The following is a 19,978-nucleotide window of genomic DNA, read 5'->3' on the forward strand; positions in this document are numbered from 1 at the left end:
AGGTAAAAACAGTACAATAATAGAGAAAAACACCAACAATCAAACAACCCCCTTTGAGCAAGCACGTGGCAACAGTGGGAAGGAAAACCTCCTTTTTAACAGGAAGAAACTCCCAACACAACTAGGCTACGGGAGGAGCAGCCATCTACTTGACTGGTTGGAGGTGATGGGAAGAAGACAGAAATAAAGACAGACTGTGAAAGAGAGCCAGAGATTAATAATAACAAATAATGGAAGTCACGTGTACTTCTGCAGTACATGCAACACAGAATTATGCTAAATGTGGAAACAAATACTTTCTTAGTGCTAATAGTGTTCTCCTTGCTGTACGCAGGCACACACTGTCTTATACAGGAAACATTTGTACGGTGCATGCTGCAGTTTCCATGTGAGTGTTTGACACATCTCATTTAGGCTTTTAGGATACCTTTGATGAATTCTGCTCACATTTCAATGACAAGGTTTATTACCCTTTAGGCAGAGGGACTCTGGGGTGATCAGTTCATTGCCTGGTGTTTTGAGTCGCCAAATCAATGGCCTTGCAAGACATGCCCTTTCCTTGACATAAAAATGAAAGAAAATTAAGTAACAAAAAAAAGAGAGGATAGAGAGGAGGGAAGTGGACAGATGGGAGATTTTGATATTCCACAGTCAGGTTTTTTTGCACAGCCCTGAATATTTTGTGACAGCACATCTCTCGTGGGGTCACGGTTTAAAGAGGGGAAGTGTTTTATGAATGCTGCCTCTATGCTTGAATGGGCTTGAAAGGACACTTTAGTTTGTAGAGGTCAGTATGGAAATGAGGCATGGCTGTGTGAAAAATATTCTAGTGTTCTAGTGGAGATTTGTGTACAGATGGTTAAGTGCCCACTAACAAGGTCTATATGGCCCCTGTTGTAATGCCCTGTAATAACCCTCAACACTTAAATTGGAGCTCACTGTTGCCCATGTCCTCATGGATTTATCCAGACTGTGGAGTGGGGCTCATTGTTAACATTGCTAAATTGGCCATTTAAAGTGAAGTACATCTGTCCAAAGTGTGGGTGGAGAGATACTCTAACCTTTGTGCTAGTTCTGTAGGCATAGAGCTCAGAGGGTGATTCCTCCTGTTATGTCAAATGAGGAAACTTCTAAATGGTCTCAACAAGATGTCAAAGAAAGATTTATCCTCTGGTTTATCCTTGCTTTGTCCTAAAGTAACTATCGTCCATTGCTCTCTATTTTTACATTTGTAAAAATTTAGTTAATGTCTGTTAGGAGTATTTCACGACAATGAAAATTCTCAATCCTAATTGGTCTCTCTTCTTTCACAAACACTTGCTCTCCTGTCGCTGACTCTGAACTGTGAATCGCTGTAGCCAAAGTCTAGCCTCACACCTACCAGCAGATGTTTCCCCTTGAGCCCCAGCCAGAAGTGATTGGCTCGACAGTTATAAAATTTACAGCATGCCACAAATCATCTTCTTGTCACACGGCTGAGTGAGCGCAAAAGATAGGGGGAGAGATAGAGATAGGAAGAGCCAGAGCAAGAAGGAAAGCGAGAGAGAGAGAGAGAGCCACCATGAAAATAATGAGCAATAATGGCTACAATGTCAAAAAGGCTGTGCAGAAGCTGCTCTGTAAAGTAAACTCAAAAGTGTGGTGTTAATGAGCAAGTCCATATGTATGTATATATTTTCTTTTTGTACTGATAAATGAATGACCATGAACAAGTTAATCATGATGAATAATGCATGCATCACTCTCACTGAAAAAAGTCCCCAAGCTGTGGTGTACAAGTGGGAAATGAGTAAGTAAAGAATTAACTTCATGTTGAAGAATACTAAAAACTCGGTACTCTTGTTTGCACTTTGATAAACGCCACCACTAAACAGCAGTTGTTCAGTCACAACTAGCCAATGTTTTTGATTTTATCCATGTATGGATCCAGCTGTAACACTGACTGTATATAAATCATAGCAAAACTATGTTTAGATTAATTGGAGATAGACCAAAATGTGAACATGAGTGGGCGCATATCTATCTTTCTATCATTAGTATGTACCTAACATCCAAGGTCAAGCTGAGTATAATTTCAGTTACAGGTTACCAAAAAAAGTGAGTATATCTGTGTAAAACTCATTCACTGAAATAATGCAAGTTAGTCCTCATCCAGCACAATGGGACACATTTCATCTCCCAAATCGACCCACCCATCCCAAAGTGAGTTGTGGTGGGTCATTTGCTCGGACAGTCCCAGTGGATGACCTAGGCCACTCCTGTCAGCTAGCAGCTATCAACAGGATATTTGAGTCTACAATTCACCACTGATAAGAAGATCTTCTAAAAGAAAACTGGAAAGATCTTGTCTGGTCTAATGAGTCTTAATTTTTACTCCAGCATTTGGACGGTAAAACAGGGATCCACCTCAGACTGCTGGTGGTGGTGTAATGATGTGGGGGATATTTTCTTGACAAACCATAGGCTATGGATCATGTCATTGTGTTCACTGTATTCAATTGACCTCCAGAGTCACCAGATGTCAATCCAATAGAGCACCTCTGGGATGTGGTGGAATAGGAGAATCACATCATGAATGTGCAACCAGCAAATCTGCAGCAACTGCATGATGCTGTCAGTATCTACCAAAATTTAACTACCTTGCCAAATCTATGTGCAACAACACATGTATCGATGTTGAACCATTCGATACAGTGCTTTCGGTTCGGTACGCATATGTACCGAACAATGAAACATTTTTTATTTATTTTATCAACTATTCTTCTGACGATGCTGTCTGTGTTGAGCGCACAGTGGATCTGCGTTTGACTACTCCGCCTAGGCTGCACTGTCGAGTGCAGATCCACTGACCGCAGCGCAAGCTAGCAAGACAGAAGCTAAGCTCGTTGCAACATGGCAACTGCCTCAATGCTACCTGAAGTTGAACCTCCCCCACCCTCATTCAGATCTGACCTTTGGAACTATTTTGGTTTTCATGTGAAGCATGACCCTGATGGTAAGCACGTCATGGACAAAAGTAAAACAGAATGTCGGATGTGCCAATGCTCAATTGATGGGAACTAGTGTGTTAGCGCAGTTAGCTTGTTAACGTGTTGACGCCGTCCAGCCCCACGCATGGAACGATCCGCGGTAACTTGTTAACGGAGATTTGCTGCGTTATGGCGTTAATGTCATTTTAACAAGATTAACGCTGACAGCACTAGTGGGATATGACTGCACATTTAGCCGATATCATCCTAGTGCAAAGACAAGTGGAAGCAGACAAAAACAACAAGTATGCATGCTACAAACTTTACCCGAGTCATTTAGACAGCCGTTAGCACATGATTCTCCTTATGGGGACCTGATATGTTTAATATGCTGCTGAGAGTATAGCCCAGAAGAAGCGTATAGTATAGCTTTTATTTTGGAAAGAGCCCTTTCTCTGTAATGTAATGTAACTCTCTTTTCTAGAGATGAGTGATTTCTCGATCAGATAGATTTATTTTTTTATTATTTTGTTGTTTCAGCAGCATTAAATTTAAAAACTGTACTTTTGAGTTAAAATATATATTTATAATTTTAACAAATGACAAATTAAAAAGGCATGAACATTTTTATGTATTGAAAAAATATCGAACCGTGACACCAAAGTATCGAACCGAACCGTGAATTTTGTGTATTGTTGCACCCCTAATATATATATACATGTGTGTGTGTGTGTGTGTATATATATATATATATATATATATATATAGCTTTCCAAAACAGTTTTTTATTTTTGTTGTTTTTAGTAATAGACTGCTCAAAATATTTCAGTCTGTCTCCTTGAAATGCACTATGTGTATGCCACTTCTCTCAGAGAACGTGGAGTTATAAATACAAAACTGACAGTATTTTTTATAAACATTGCATCAGGAAACACGTGACTGCTGTCATGGGTGCCTGGCCATAGACTAAAGTGAAGACACCACTGGCAATACATGGCTGTCTCTCTCAATTTCTCAAAATAAGTTCCATCTTGAAGCCTCGACATATTGTCAGCTATGAAAATAGGAGAAACAAGAGGGAGAGCTTTAAATTAGGAGAGATTTTAAAGTTGCATACATATGATGTTTATTGGTTAATTTTCATTACAGTTAGTATGGGTTCCCCAGCATGATAAGTGTCTCATATATACCCTTATTTTTAATTGTGGAGTACAGGTATATACAGTGGTGTGAAAAAGTGTTTGCCCCCTTCCTGATTTCTTATTTCTTTGTATGTTTGTCACAATTAAATCTTTCAGATCATCAAACAAATTTAAATATTAGACAAAGATAAAACAGTCTCTAAATGGTGTTTATTAAGGGGAAAGAAAATCCTGACCTACATGGCCCTATGTGAAAATGTGATCGCCCCCATGTTGTTAAATCATGAATTAACGGTGATTGACCACATTTTTATAAACCTGACATCCGTTTCACTGCCACACCAAGGACTGATTACTTACTGCCAGACCTGCTGAATGAAGAAGTCAGTTAAATAGAAGTTATCTGAAAAACTGATGCAGGTTAAAAAATCTCAAAAAGCAACACAACATGCCACAATCCAATGAAACAGCTGAGAAACAAAGTCACTGACATCTATCAGTCTGGAAAGGGTTAAAAAGACATTTCTAGGGGATTGGGACTCCAATGAACAATGGTTAGAGCCATTATCCACACATGGAGAAACCAGGAAAAGAGATGAACTTTCCCAGGAGTGGCCTACTAAAATTACTCCAAAAGCGCATCAATAACTCATTGAGAAGGTTACAGAAGAACCCAGAACAACTTCTAAAGAACTCCAGACCTCACTTGTATCAGTTAGGGTCAGTGTTCATGACTCCAACATAAGAAAGAGACCGGGCAAAAAATGGCCTGCATGGCAGAGTTTCAAGACCAAAACCACTGCTGAAGGAACATAAAGAAAATATCTTGATGATCCCTAAAACTTTTGAGAAAATCAGAATCTGGAAGACTTGCTGTGGTAAATGGAAACATGAATTCTGCTTTCTACCCAAACATCCTGAAGGAGAATGTCCGGCCATCTGGTCGTGACCTCAACCTGAAGGGCACATGGGTTCTGCAGTAGGACCAAAACACACCAGTGAGTCTATCTCTGAATGGCTTAGAAGAAACAAAATGGAGACTTTGGAGTGACCTAAGCTGAATCTGATCGAGAACCTTCCAATATGGCTGAATTACAACAATTCTGCAAAGATGAGTGGAACAAATTGTTCCATGCAGTAGCGGTTTTAGATACGGGCGACACGGGCGGTTGCCCGGGGCAAAATTGCTTGTACTCATGCTGCCAGGACATCAGCCAGTGCATATTAGGAATGGTACAGGCACCGATCGGTTTTCTATCACCCATTTGCTGGGAGTAAGGGCGCCCTCCGTTTGCGAGGTGCGCCTACTGCTTGCGGCACAGGGAGGAGAGGGCGGGGCGGCGAGGGATTCTCTGGCTGGAGCAGCATCTAATAACCAACTCGCAAAATAAAACAAAATAAAAACAAAACAACAAACACGAAAACGCCAGACATTATGATACAGACTTATAATTTGAAATTTGAAATTCTATACACGAAAAGTGAGCGCGAGAGCCCTCGGTGCACCTGCTCGCTGCTGAAGTCAAAGTAAACTTTATTGTCATCTCCGCTACATACAGTCCAGTATATAGAGAGACGAGACGACGAGGCTCCAGTTACAGCAGTGCAAGTAAACAAACAATATAAGAAGAATAAGAAAATAAATATACACTTTAGGACTCGGGGTAAAGGGATCAATAACAATTTAAAATTTATAATTTACAGTTTGATGATTTAAAGTCTCACACACAACCTGTCGAAAGGGGAGGGGGCCGGCTGCTTCCAAATAGAGCACATTTCATTTATAGTGTTGTAAATCCAAGCCCATTATGTATTCATCATTTGAATCCTGGGTTGTGTGAAATCTCAGAAATAAACCCTAGACAAAGTGAATCTGTGAACTAAGGTGTAGGTCTATTAGGTTATGTTGTGGTGATCCTCGAGTTGGGGGATTTGTGTTCATACTGGAGTGCAAAATTAAAACCAAGATGGACAAGAAAAGTTCAAAGCCATCAGGTGCTCAGTTTAGAAAAAAGAGAAAAGAAGAGAAGGAGAAACGAGCAAAAGATTGCAGGTAAGCAGATGTGTCACTGGATAATGGCAGGTCATCCTGAAACAATCAGAATCAGAATCAAAATACTTTATTAATCCCTAAGGAAATTATGTGAATTACAGCTGCTCCAAGAAGAAATGGTAAAAATAGTAACAGTAACAGACTAAACTCCAAAAAATACAGTGTGTGTGTGTGTGGGGGGGGGGGCAAAGAGAGTGTTCGCCCGGGGCGCCAAACGGGCTAGGACCGCCACTGGTTCCATGGTACTGTAAAAGACTCATTGAGAGTTATTGCAAATGCTTGCTGCTGTTAAGGGTGGCCCGACCAGTTATTAGGTTTAGGGCGCAATCCCTTTTTTACATGTGGCCATTAATATACAAACTGTCATGACCATTGATCAACAACCACTGATCAAAGCTCATTGATCAGTGACAATTGATCAATGGCCATGAGTACCATTCCAAACAGTTGGGGAATGGCTGGAATCACAGCATTGAAAGATGGCAAAAGATGAAAGAGTGGGCACTGGCCTCTAGGTGTCAATAGACTGGGAGCTTAGCAATTCGAAACAACAACATTGCAGATGTGGAAGCAGAGCAGCTGCAGATGAAAGTTTCAGCCTATCTCAGCAATGCAGTTTCTGTGGCTGTGATCAGTTCTACTAGCAGGATTTTTCTCTGTGTCACAGCAACCCTTTTGCAAGGATGTTTTTCTTTGCTTGGGTGAGTTGTCTGTCAGACAAATTTTTTACCCACTGCGACATCCTTCTCTCGTCTGGACGCTTAGAATTTCCGTATTTTGCTGGTGTTTCCAACGCACAACAAGTGGGTCAAACTTCCTTTGTTGCCTGGTCTTAGACTTTCATGCTGTGCTAGACGAGCCTTCTTAGTGAAGTCAAACACGTTTTGAAGAGTATTCTCATCTGGAAACATTGTAAATCTCTGTCAGATCCGCGCCTCTTTTGATTTTAGCACATCGATGGTAAAAAAAAAATGTTGTCTCACCCGTTCATTGAGCAGCTGACTCTGTGCCTTCTGCAGGAAGGCACCATTGAAGATCTTGTCAGTGATGCTAGTTTCAGTCATTGTACAAAAGAATTGTTTATAAGGTTGGGGAAACCTGCATTCAACTGAGACTGCAGAAGTCACTTGGATGAGTGACGAAATGTTTCTCTCACTGAAAACTGAAAACCAGATGAACAGAATTAACTTTTGGGGATCTTTTTCTAATATTTTAATTAGTTTGGTGATCTGAAATGTTTAAGTGTGACAAACATACAAAAAAAGTAAGAAATCGTGAAGGGGGCAAACACTTTTTCACACCACTGTATATCCCATATTTTTAAACATAATTATAAATTCACCCAAAAACCTTTCTAATGAAATGATTAACCCCTTGTCATTGATGTAAGAGTACCACTATTTGTAGCATACTGCTAAACACAAGATGCCCTGAGAGATACCCACTGAGAGCTCACAGATGTCAAAGCTGAGCTCCAAGGCAAACACAAATTGGATCTATAATTACTAGAGATATCTGAGTTTCATCAAAACTCCAACTATTTACCACCAAATGCTGAGATGTCAAGTACTATATTTACTTTCCATATAACACATGTCTTAATTCTGTTAAGGCCTTGGGGTCTACACTGTATGCACTATGTGTGCTAAGCGGTTTGTCTGTGGATGCTGTTTTAAGAATTTTTTGGTGAACAACAAGCAAGATGCAAAATTAATAAAATTGCCTTCCCTGCTGCGCACCTCGTGGACTTTGTAACAAAACAACAAAAATCCTCATGCTGTGAAATATGTTACATTAAATTAGAAAGTCGAACAGTTTCACTGACTTGATTGTTGACTTCTGCATTTTTTTCCATTTCTCAAAGGATGATGCTTCATCTATCCCGTCTATAAGAATGAATAATTATATTTAATTTATAAGTTTTTACAAACAGTGTTGTTTTTGTAGTGAATTGGAAACAGGTCAATAGTGGTCAGCGGTTCAATCTTGGGCTTATTCTGTCACCAGACTGCACCGATGCATCAATCCATGTGGGTGACTGTGTCTATTAGAGAGAAAGCCTTGTATGTATGCAGTAGGTGCTGTATGAATGTCAGTGTGAAGGATAGGGGAATAGGGCTTGTTGCATGCATCAAACATCACTGTTGTTTAAAAGTCCCAAAAGAAATTCCTTAATTATTTAAAAAAACGATGCCACTTTTTTAAAAGGTAAGACAGAATTTTAATTATAAGTATATGTATATGTAAATGATATGTAGATGTAAATTATTAAGATTTTACCCACCATATCCTAGATACAATACAACAGTCAACAGTTATTTCCAGGACTCTCTGCTTTGTTTTGACAGAGTCAAAAGAAGGTATGTTGTGCTGTCTTGGCCATTGCTTGATCTCTTGGCTCCGTTCACATGGGTGTTTATGTATTTGTCAGTAAGCTACGGGGCTGCTGATCCTACTGGGTAACAGTGTCTTGCTTTAGAGCAAATGAAATGAAAATTGTGAGACACGGTTTTAAATAGGCCTTAATTTACTGACAATTTGTTTTTTATCTCAACCACACATTTACTGATGAGAAATGTCATGGTGTCTGCTGGTATTGCTGCCAAGCTAAGCTCTAATGGTGCTGCTGTTTATGATACCCAAGCTCACTCTGTTTTTTCAGTAACACATGTAAATGTTTGATGCTGTTGGTTAAAACAGGATTAAATTTCTACTAGTCTTGTCAGCACTTGTTTTTGATATTTATCTAGTCTTTCCTCATGGCTTAGCTCTTGTTGATAAATCTTTAATACATTTGGTGTAATTAGCTTCAAGTGTTTTAGTTTATCAGATTTTCTCTACAGATTTGAGATCTTATTTTGAAAGGATAATTAACTCCGTTCACTTAGTAAATGATTAAAAGATGTGTCTGTTGTTCATGCATTATACAATTCGACCTAAACCAAGGTCCCGTTAAAGTTGTGAGGATTAGCTAATCGCACTTCATGAACATGTGACCGTTATTAATGTCTCTATGCCAAAACTGAAGTTATAAACAAGTTTAAAAAATAATTGAGTCTGCATATGTTTGCTGGGAAATTGGAGTTCTGGGAGTTTTACCTACCTTAGAGCCTGCATTGTGTGCTGTTCTCCTACCAGCCAGACTAAATAAAATACTCTTCGAATCGCACATCGAATCTAACATTCTTACCAACACACATTGTCTGCTGAAGCTAGCTAAATATGTTGATAAGGTGTCCTGTTTCTTTGCTTTTAGAAACTGTTGGGTTGTTTGGCAGTGTTTGTTTTTTGAGTCGTTACCCATTTACATTGTAAAGAACCTTCAATTCACTGAATCTGAATGAAAAGCCTTGTACACATAAGAATTCACCCTGCTACTTCTTTATGCAGTCACATTATCAAGAATACTACTGGTCCAGTTCCACTAGCAGACACACATGCTCATACTATAACACTGTCTCCACTATGTTTGCCAGATGATGGAATATATTTCAGCTCATATGGTGTTCCTTCTCTTCTGCAAACATTCTCATTCCTATCATTCTGGTACAAGTTTATCTTTGTTTGATCTGTCCAAAGAGTTTTCAAAGATTGTTTTTGTTTTTCCTACATTTTAGCATTCCATGTTTCTGGAGTCCTTTTGATGTTGTTAAGCTAGCCAGTGCATTCCTTGTTTTTAAGAATGCACCAGATTATCGATTTGCCCACACCTAAACCCGGTCATTTCAGTTCATTGTCAAGATATTTTTGAGCCTTTGAAAATGAGGGCCTATGTATAAAAGTGGCTATAATTCCTACAACTTAACTGCGGTGGTGTACTGAGGCAAAATATAAAAAAATTATATTTCTTAGCACAAATTTTATGGACCTAATTGTAGGATTCTGCCCAAGGAATAAAACCAACACGTGGTCTTTAGCTATAGATATATATACACTTATAGTTGAATACAATTAATATGATTTCCATCTATCCATCCATCGTTTATTTTTTTGATAAATTATGTTTTAAAATTAATAATAATATATTATTGTTATTTATCTTACAGTTATGGAGTAACCAATAGAAAAATGCAAGCTTTTTAATGTGAGGCAGTTGTTGCATACTGATGTGTGAATGGAGCAGAACCCACAGGGCTGACTACACTGACAGAGAGTTGCTTTCATATATCCCAGAGATGAGAGAGCCACATCATGTTCATATGACGTTGGGAATGCACAACTCTGCGAGCAGTGTTGGATATACATCTTCCACAAGCAGCCAAAACTTGCCCATAATGCCTTTAGCCATTTTAGCTGGGTTTGTCACATACAGTCATCTCAGAATGTCATTTTTTTTTCCTGAAAAATTCTCAAGCCAGAAAGCCTTTCATGTCACTGTGACAGCCAGCAGCTGTGAGTCATCATGTCCTTTGCTTCAGGATAACTGCATAACGAAAAATGTTTTTAATATGACGAATAGGAAATGTTATATAACTTATATATTACATATTTTTGTTTTATTTTATAAAACAAGTCTGTCTTCATTTGCGCATCAAATAAGGTTGCACAACAAATATAATGAGCAAAACAGTTTACACAGCATGTAAGATGTAGTGGTGCAATGTACTGAGCAGAAGGCAAATTGAAGCCATAAGCAAATATTTAATTATTTTTGTGCAGACCGTGTGCATATGCTCATCCGGTGCATGGAACATTGAAAACAAAGGTTATACCTGCTTTTGGCAGTAATATGTCACCACTTTGTACTGTTGTGAAAAGTACCATGAATCAGCATTGATATGATAAATCTTGCAGGAACCTTGGCTTATACTGAAGACACACAAGTGTGCCGTTGTACTTTCCCAGAGTAAATAGGGGTGCAGTGGTGACAGACACTATATCAGCCATTATATGCAATATTTTCTACGTACTGTGTCGACCTGTAAGTGCTTTTCGGAGCTCTTTGTATGCCAGATTGTATGACCTACCGTAACAGAGGCACCCCTGTCTTGTTGTTTCGAAAATCTTCAATAATGACTGTTCACAGTGCAGCAAAAATAAAGCCCAAAGTACACAATTATTGCAACATTATTCAGTAATGTAAGCTGCTTTGCTTACCTTATTCAAGTGCAAATTTGAGATTTGGCAAGTATAGCATCGGCTATGCTTACCGTAAAGGCACTTGATTGTTCGTACTTTCAGGCATTTTACTTCTCGGGCTCTGTGAATAAATTGATAGCTGCTGCTTTGATGTTACTAGCTGTTCTGCTTTGTTGTAAATGTTCTTAGGGACTCTCTTCATCACCGTGACAGGTGTTATGTCATCGTTATGAGTGTGTCATGTTGGGAATTTTCATACCTCTTTAAATAATTTGTTGAAAGTGTTTATATTATTGTGGCATATACTGTGTGCATCTATCCTTGCCAGTATGGTGGTGTTAACTCATTTTCATCTTATCACTGCATGAACTTTATTTAGAATATTATTATATTATAACATTCACACACAGCGATTCTCCTGCACCAAAGATTTAATATAGACTATGAAATGAAAATAGAACATGCTTGAGTTGAGCATTTACAGAAAGCTATTGTCTTTTTTTAAATTCTTTGTATGATGAACTGAGGCACACTGCATGATGACATTGTAGTGACCCATCAGTCGCAAATTAGTCTGGCCTAAAGCATACCCTGCTGTATTGTCCTTTTGATTACAGTTGACAAAATGAATGTCCTGTATTGAATAAAATTTCAAACTAGTGGTTGAGATCATAAGCAAATCAAGAAAGTTTTTAAAAGGTTAAAGAGAACCAAAGTTTCCCAGTGTGACTCTAAAACCTCTAAAACCTACATTCGTTTTCATATGCAGTGTATGGGTACACCCCGTTCTGTTGGAATCATTAGTGTATACAGATAATTTTCCTCAGTCAAGTCTTGTTCATCCCTCTGTTGAAAATCAAACACAGCCCATAGCAACTCAAGGGAATGGATGGATCCCAAATTGCAGGATTAATGTTAGATGTCTTGTGCTTACCTGGCTGCAGCCAGATGGTGAACTCATCATTGGCTTCATTAGAAAGACAGACTTTTGTAGTCATATTCTGATGGAGCTTCTGATGACAGGTGGTGGTGCAATTAACTAAGGGCATTGCTTGGGTAAATGATATTCTCCCCCTGAAAGCCAGACCCTGCATATTTGTTAAGAAAGTTTGAAGTGCTGCCATTATTCTCAAACAGGCTACATTTTAAAGCCCTTCGAAAGTCTCTAGCCAGCCAGATGATCAAAAGCAAATAGAAAGTTGAGAGTTGGGACACTGTGTGAAATGTAAATTGAAATAAAAATACAATGACTTGCAAATCTCATAAAACCCTATATCAATTCTTTAACTGATGCAATTCATGAAAAATCTGAAGAAAAAAAATCATTTTTAATTTGATTGCAGCAACACATCTCAAAAAAGTTGGGACGGGCAATAAAAGGCTGGGAAAGTAAGTGGAACGAAAGAGGAAGTAGTTAGTAGTAGTTAGGTTCATTTGCAACAGGTCAATAAAAGTGTGCCACAAATGCAGGTGAAAGTGCTATCATACAAAGGAGCATTATGTGAGCATGATAGAGAAATGTTGCTGTCTTCCATGGCCTAAGCGCCTTAAAAATGGACTGAGGAAAAGTTAAATGTTGTTGTCACACAAATTGAAATTTTAAATTCTTTTTGTAAAACATGGATGGACTCCGATGGAGTATGAATGTCGTTAGAAAGCACTAAGTGTAGATAAAGTCTTTGTGAGAATGTGGTGTGATTGGGTGAATGAGGCATGTTGTATAGAGCGCTTTGAGTACTCCGTGAGAGTAGAAAAGCGCTATATAAGAATCAGACCATTTACCATATGTTAAAATGTTCTACTGTGGATAAAATATGGATCTATAAGATATGTAGACCATTGCATTCTGTTTTTGTTTTGTTTTGTAATTTTGCACAATATTTACACACCTTTTCAGAAGTGGGGTTATAAAAAAGGTTAGCTGTACCGATTAAATAACCTAACAACTGTTAGTATCCAGAGACAACCAGGCAAAGGCTGTGAAGTGACGTTGCTAAGCACTGCACTACTGTGCTACCCATTTAGCAGTAGCTTGATAGTATGTGATTTTCACTTCTCATCTTTTATATTGAAGTGTTTTAAGAGATAGAGTCTATTCTCCATTTAGATTCAAAACAGTTGGCAAAATAGCAAAATTAATTAATTACAAATGAGATAAACAGGTGTGTTTGCTGATAAATCAGAAACGCATGTCGATGGCCAATGCAAAAGGATGTTTCTGTCAACAAATAGAATTGTTTCAGAAGTTAAATGTTGTGGGTAAAATGATGGAACATCTTTAATTAAATATGTCTTGGATGAAACCAAATTCATGACACTTTCAAATAATGAACACTGAATTTATATTCAAAAGTCAGCTTGCAGGTGTTTCTTTTACTTTAGCTTCACAGGGTGTTGCTGTCACATTGTCACACCTCCAGTGTGTTTCTTTGAGCTTCCTAAAGCCATTTTGCACTAATAAACATTTCAAAACTATGAAGAATATGCCCAGTAGTAAGACAAATTATTTTCTTGCACTGTTATTTGATGTAGTATTTTTGTGACTAATGGGTGAAAGTGGAAGAAGAAAAGTTCACATAGAAGGAAATAACAATATTTATGGGAAAAACTGCAGAAAGGTCATATTTTTCAGAAGCCAGCCACTACCCTGACACATCCTGGAATCATCCACGGGATTTCAGCTGCGCACACAACAACGGAGCATGGGAATTATGTGGCAAGTTTTTTGTGTTTTAAGCAATGGAAATGCAGCAGTGAACAAGAAGCTCATGGTAGAACCACTGTCATGTCCCAAGCAAGTTATAGAGAAAAGATAATAATAAATAATGAATTGTTTTCTTTTTGTAGTTCCTTTGTTAGTTAATGGAATAAAACCTCAAAACCCCTGACCAACCTCTTTTTAAAAATTTGTATGCCACGACCGCCAGACAAAACGGGGATGGGTCTTTGTTCTGACATCAGCTGGCCAGACCACAAGTCCTGAAAAAATGGCCATTGCTCCCACATCTGTGGGATCTCTGAGACTGGTGCTTATGCACATCTGTTTTTGTTACTGTCTGCAAAATATTTGTCAAATTTCCCATATACATACACATATTCTCATATCACGTGAATTTTTAGACATATTCCCAGTTTTGTAAATATGCAGAAGTTATAGATAAGGTTAAACACCACAGTTAGTGTGGACTTGTCCTTTTTAGCTCACTGTATGGCTTCACAAGTGTTTACAGTTGGACTCTTTTATTTGAAACAGAATTTCTTCACATACACTAGTGATATAAATTGCAAAAGACAAGGGCGGATGCTGAGGCTCTTGTATGTGGAAAAAGATATTTGACCACATCTATTATTATGGTGCAAGGTTAAGTACTTGCAAAATGTCTCTGCTAATGTATTCCTGTCTTGGTGAGCTAGGTTCTTGTAATAGATTACAAAATAAATGAGAAAAGGAGATTATTTCAAAGCATGATTGCCAATCAATTTGTGTAATTACAGAAAGTCACGGCGTTGCCCTGCAGTAGAGCCAACACAGCAGTGGGTCCAAAGGGGATGTTAGACAGACTGTAAATCTTGTAAGGGCTTTGGTTCATGAAAGTGTTTGATAGTAAGAAAACTAATTGGAAGACAGTTATGAGAGAGAGAGGGTGAGGATGATAAGAACCAACTCAATGGTCAGTGACCAACTGTTAAAATTAAGTGCAGCTACGGTCAGGTCTCGGCTTTTGTGATGCTCGCAACATAAAACAACTACAGTGGTTTAAACAATGCTTAAACAATGCTCTTCTATTGTGGCTACTATACATGGCTAGTGTGTTGAAAGAGTACATTCACAGCTGTGACTCAGTATAATTCAGAATTCAGTTTATTAATCTATCTATTAATTTATTAAAGTGTTATAAGTCTGTCTAGTGTAAAAACAGTATAAACAGCATAGTGTCAATGTTGGGGGATCAACATCAGCCACCATAGCTTGTGAAAGCACTGACATCTTGTTGAATTCAGTTGTGTAAATCCACGAAGAGCAGCAGGTCTGCAGATCACATAAGAAAACCTACTGAAGCTCACTTGCTGAATCCCCCCGGTATCTCCTCACTCATTTTACTGTTTAGGTGTTGAGTTAATGTAGACAACAGAAACTAGTTATTTATTTAAATAGCACAAGGTTAAGTTGCCTTTGCACAAAAACATGTAGTAGAGTCATACTTCAAAGAGTAACTTTTTACTTTCTTTGAGTACATTTAACAGCCTGTACTTTTCTCCTTTAACTTGAGTAAAAAACTTGCTTCAGCACTTCAACTATTACTGGAGTATTTTTAACCAGGTATCTGTACTTCTAGGAAGTCTGTACTTTTGCCACCACTGGTTCTGTTCTTTTCCTATCCCAGCTTCATCTTCTGTCATCTTAAATCAGTTTGTTTGTATTTTCATTCAGCAGTAGTGTGTTTCTCTTCTGAAAAATCCCAAATTGACGTCTTCAAAAGCAAGGCTCTATCATACTGTATTTTGGCACATTTTAAGTTATCATCTCATGAGTGTATTTTAGAGGTCATCATCACCCCAGAATAGATCCGACTGTGTTTCTCAGTGGTGCCATTGTTTTTTAGCTCATCCATGGGCCTACTGACAATAATTGCAGAGTCTATTTGAAGTTGGAGGCACACAGTGACACTATGAAAGAGATTTATAGAATAGATTGCTCAGCATCAAGGCTTCGTGTTCCATTTTCTCTCTGTTTACAATAAAATGCCATCCCTGCAGAAGGGCCTGCTGGTGCTTCAAGTCCTTTTGTGTTGGTCTTTTATCTATCTGATTGTGTATAGGTGTGTTGTCTTTTTATGTGCACTTGCGCATCACTGGGTAAAATTCTAGAGTACAGTAGGTATGTGTGTATTTGTTTTTTGGGCAGGAGCCATGTGCAAATTAGCATCTAGCAAAGCCAGGGAGTTTTATTTCCATGTCTTGCAAGCAGATTGTTTTTTCCTCTGTAAATATGGGACTTTATATTCACTGCTAAATATTCTTACTTATTCTGATGCAATTCAAGTGGGAAAAAGGCATAAATGAAAGAATGATTCAAAATGACAAGGAAAAACTTGCTGCATTGGCATTAATGGGAATTTATCAGCACAAGAATATACTGTCAAAAGAAATTAAACCTTTTTCAATTCCAAGGTTTTACGTATATGATAATCGGGGGGGGGGGGGGGGAGCCCTTCTGAGCCTTAAGAGCTTCAGGTATAAAATAACACACAACAGTTTCCATCTTTTCTTTACTTATTTACCAAAAGGAAAACAAACTAAGTGCACCCTATGATGCAGAAGCTTTTAGAAGAACCTTTAGCAGCAATAGCATGTAGTCATTTTCTGTGATTTTGTCAATTTCTCACATTTTGGCCCGTTCTTCTTTATACCTTTCTTTCAGTTCATTGAGGCTTGTGGGCTTTCATTTTTGCAAAGCTCAAGGTTCCACAACAGCATTTCTATGAAGTTGAGGTCTGGACTTTGACTGAGCTACTGCAAGACCTTGATTAATTTGTTTTTCAGTCATTCTGGTGTGGATTTGGTGGTATGCTTGGGATCATTGTCCTGTTACATAACCTAGCCAAGACTTAGCTGTCATACAGATAAGCTCTCATTTGACTGTAGAATAGAATACTTTGGTAAATAAGGAGATCACGGTTGGGTCAATGAACGCAACGTGCTCAGGTTCTGTGGCTGCAAAACATGACCAAATGTCACGCCTTCACCACTGTGCTTGACGGCTAGTGTGGGGTGTTTTATGTTGCGATGCTGTGTGCATAATGGCTAAAGACATTATTCCAGAAGTCTTGAGGTTTGTTCTGATGCAACTTTGCAAAGCTAAGCCTTGTTCTTTTTAGAGAAAAGAGGATTTCTCATGACAACACTCACAAACAAGCCCTACTTTCTCAGTCTTTTTATAATTGTACTGTCACGGACATTTAATGCTGACTGAGGCTTAGGGATGGGTATCGAAACCGGTTCTTGTTGAGAACCGGTTCCCAGTGTTTCAATTCCTTGGAATCGTTTGCCATTTTAACAAACGATTCCCTTATCGATTCCAGTCGCCCCGAATGACGTCACCACGTTGCGGAGCGTCATTTACCTGGCAGGAAACACGGCGCCTAAGCGGCTCAAACGCTCAAAAGTTTGGTTATACTTTACAAGAACGGATGACAACAGGGCAACTTGCAATACTTGCAAAGTAGATATTTCATTTAAGGAAGGAAACACTACGAATATGCAAAAGCATTTGTTCACAAAACACACGATGACCTTAAATGAATGTCGTATTTTTAATTCCTCTCGACTCGTGAATCTCAACCCAGCAGCAGCGGTAACGTTTGTACGTCCTCTCCCGTTAATGCGGCAGGTAAATAATCAACTAACAGTGCATATTATGTTAGCGCGATCTGTCTTATTACAAAACCTGCCATTACTGTGCGTTTAGATGACCATGATGAGAGAGACAGAGTCTGGCTCAGATGCTGTCAGTTCTCACTGCAGTCTACCGGTAGCGTCTTCTTTCAGGCCAGGATAGACGAATGTCACCGAGCAGTGACTAAGTTTGTGGTCAAAGGCTTGCACCCATTTGCCACAGAAGATGCCCCCGATTTTCAGTAAGTGAATGTGTTTAATTGTAGGCAGAGACATTGCTGGATATTCTTGTGTAATTGCTACAGAATAATTTATGTTATACTTTGTTATTGCTACAGAAGAATATTTATTTTATTATTTTACATTTACAATTTTTTTTCCTGGGCACCCTGTGACACCCCCTTGAAGAGCCGTAGGCTGTGGATCTCTTAAGATCTCACTGTTGGGTTTGTAAGGCCATGCTACTCCTAAATTTCTATCTTGTTCAAAGAGAAGATATAAAACAAAGTTCTAAGCTAATCAACCTTAGTCTTCTCCTTTTTTTAAAAAGAATCGATAAAGAATCAAATCGTTAAACAGAATCGAAAATGGAATCGGAATCGTGAAAATCTTATCAATACCCATCCCTACTGAGGCTTCTACAGTCTGAATGTAGCGCTTTGGTTTTTTGCGGTTCCTCTCAACATTTCACAGTCTGACCTTTCGGTGAATTTGAGATTCCTGGAAAGATTGTGGCATTGTGTTATGGCACATCTGAATGCCCCAGGGCAGCAAATTGCCACAATTTCTGCTTTTATGGCACATAGCCTGACTTGAAGTGGACTTGGTGGGACATCCACTCCTAGGAAGTCTGGCAGCTGTCTTGAATGTTTTCTACTTGTGAGTTGTCGTTGACACTGTGGGAGGATGGACAAATTGTTTGAATGTCCTTACAACAGTTCTCAAATTGATGGGCAGCAACAAATGCTTCTTTAAGATTATTGCTGATGTCTTTCCTCCTTGGCACGGTGTTAACACACACCTGAATGCTTCAGACCAGCAAAGTGCAAAATGTCCGCTTATATAGACGTGTTTGCGTGGGCTGATGCTCAAGTAATCAAGTGCATTTGATTAACAACATCTGACTACTTCTTACCTCCTTCCAATGGAAGCAGTAAGGGTGTACATAGTTTTTCAGACATTGCATTTTAGTTTTTGTTTAATAAGTAATGACACTGCGTAATATGACATGTGTTGCTCTTCATTTGAGGTTGCTTTTACCAAATTTTAAGACCTTGTCTGATCAACCAACTTCTGTTATTTTTTTTAATATGTAAAGCCATATAACTGAAAGAAGGTACAATATATAATCTTTGTACCATGACTGTGCAGTGGTACATTTGCCATCTCAAGAATCATTTGGCTTAAAAAAGCATCACAAGTCTAGTAAATATTCATTTTGAATGAATATACTATATGTTTAAATCTAAAGCTGTGTATTTTATTCGAATGTTTTAATTAAACTCATTCAGAATTACCCAAACAGAAACTTGTCAGTGAGATAACACTTTATATTCAGTAACCTTGTTTAGATACAGAGCACACAGCCTCTCTGAGCATATGCTTATTCACGCGGACTTCCCGCTCACCATCTCCAGACAAATTAATTCCTTGGAGTTGCCTTCAGCTGCAGGTCTGGCCAGAGCACAGCTGTTACAACCAACTGCACCATTTTAAAAACTCTCTCAGCATTTTTAGTCATTCAGTTTGGCAAACTATCCGGAACGCCTAGATTCACTGTAGATGATAAAGTACCTAATCATGCTTTACCCTCATTAATGAAACACCGAGGAGAATGCAGTTTTTCAAATTTACGCAGAACTATACATTTCTGTCACTGCAGGCAAAATCTATACTAATGATCATATCATTGTTCTTCTCTCCCCTGCCCCAACTTCTGGCTTGTCATGCACTGCTAATATGGACATCCACGCAGGCTCAGGTCAGTGCTATTCATTCTGTACGTATACTCTGCTTTAGCTAATGAAGACAGAATGCATGCCGGATCTGTCCAAGTCACATATACTTCTGACCTTTCTAGCCCTTCGGCCGAGAGCAAGAACAATAGTTTGATTGGTGCGAGTGCAAAACGAACGGAAGTAATTTATCCGAAGTGCATTTAGAGGATACATCATCTGCTATTAACTGGAGAAATTCACACTGCCAAGATGTCAGGGCTTCATTATATCGTGAACAGTTTTTTAAAGTGTTCGAAAAAGAAATTGAGTCAGATGATATTATTGTATTGTTAATCTTTAAAAAATTGATTTTAGGAGTCTTTTAAAAGGAATAAAAGAGCT

General features: G+C 38.6%; 1 protein-coding gene across 1 annotated transcript in view; it reads left to right on the top strand.

Moving 5' to 3' along the window:
- thsd7ba (thrombospondin, type I, domain containing 7Ba) overlaps window positions 1–19,978 on the top strand; it is a 196,442-nt gene that overhangs the window by 149,172 nt on the left and 27,292 nt on the right. The gene's annotated exons all lie outside the window — the stretch shown is intronic.

The sequence above is a fragment of the Neolamprologus brichardi genome, chromosome 16, assembly GCF_056152115.1.
Source record: "Neolamprologus brichardi isolate AB-2024 chromosome 16, ASM5615211v1, whole genome shotgun sequence".
Taxonomy (NCBI): domain Eukaryota; kingdom Metazoa; phylum Chordata; class Actinopteri; order Cichliformes; family Cichlidae; genus Neolamprologus; species Neolamprologus brichardi.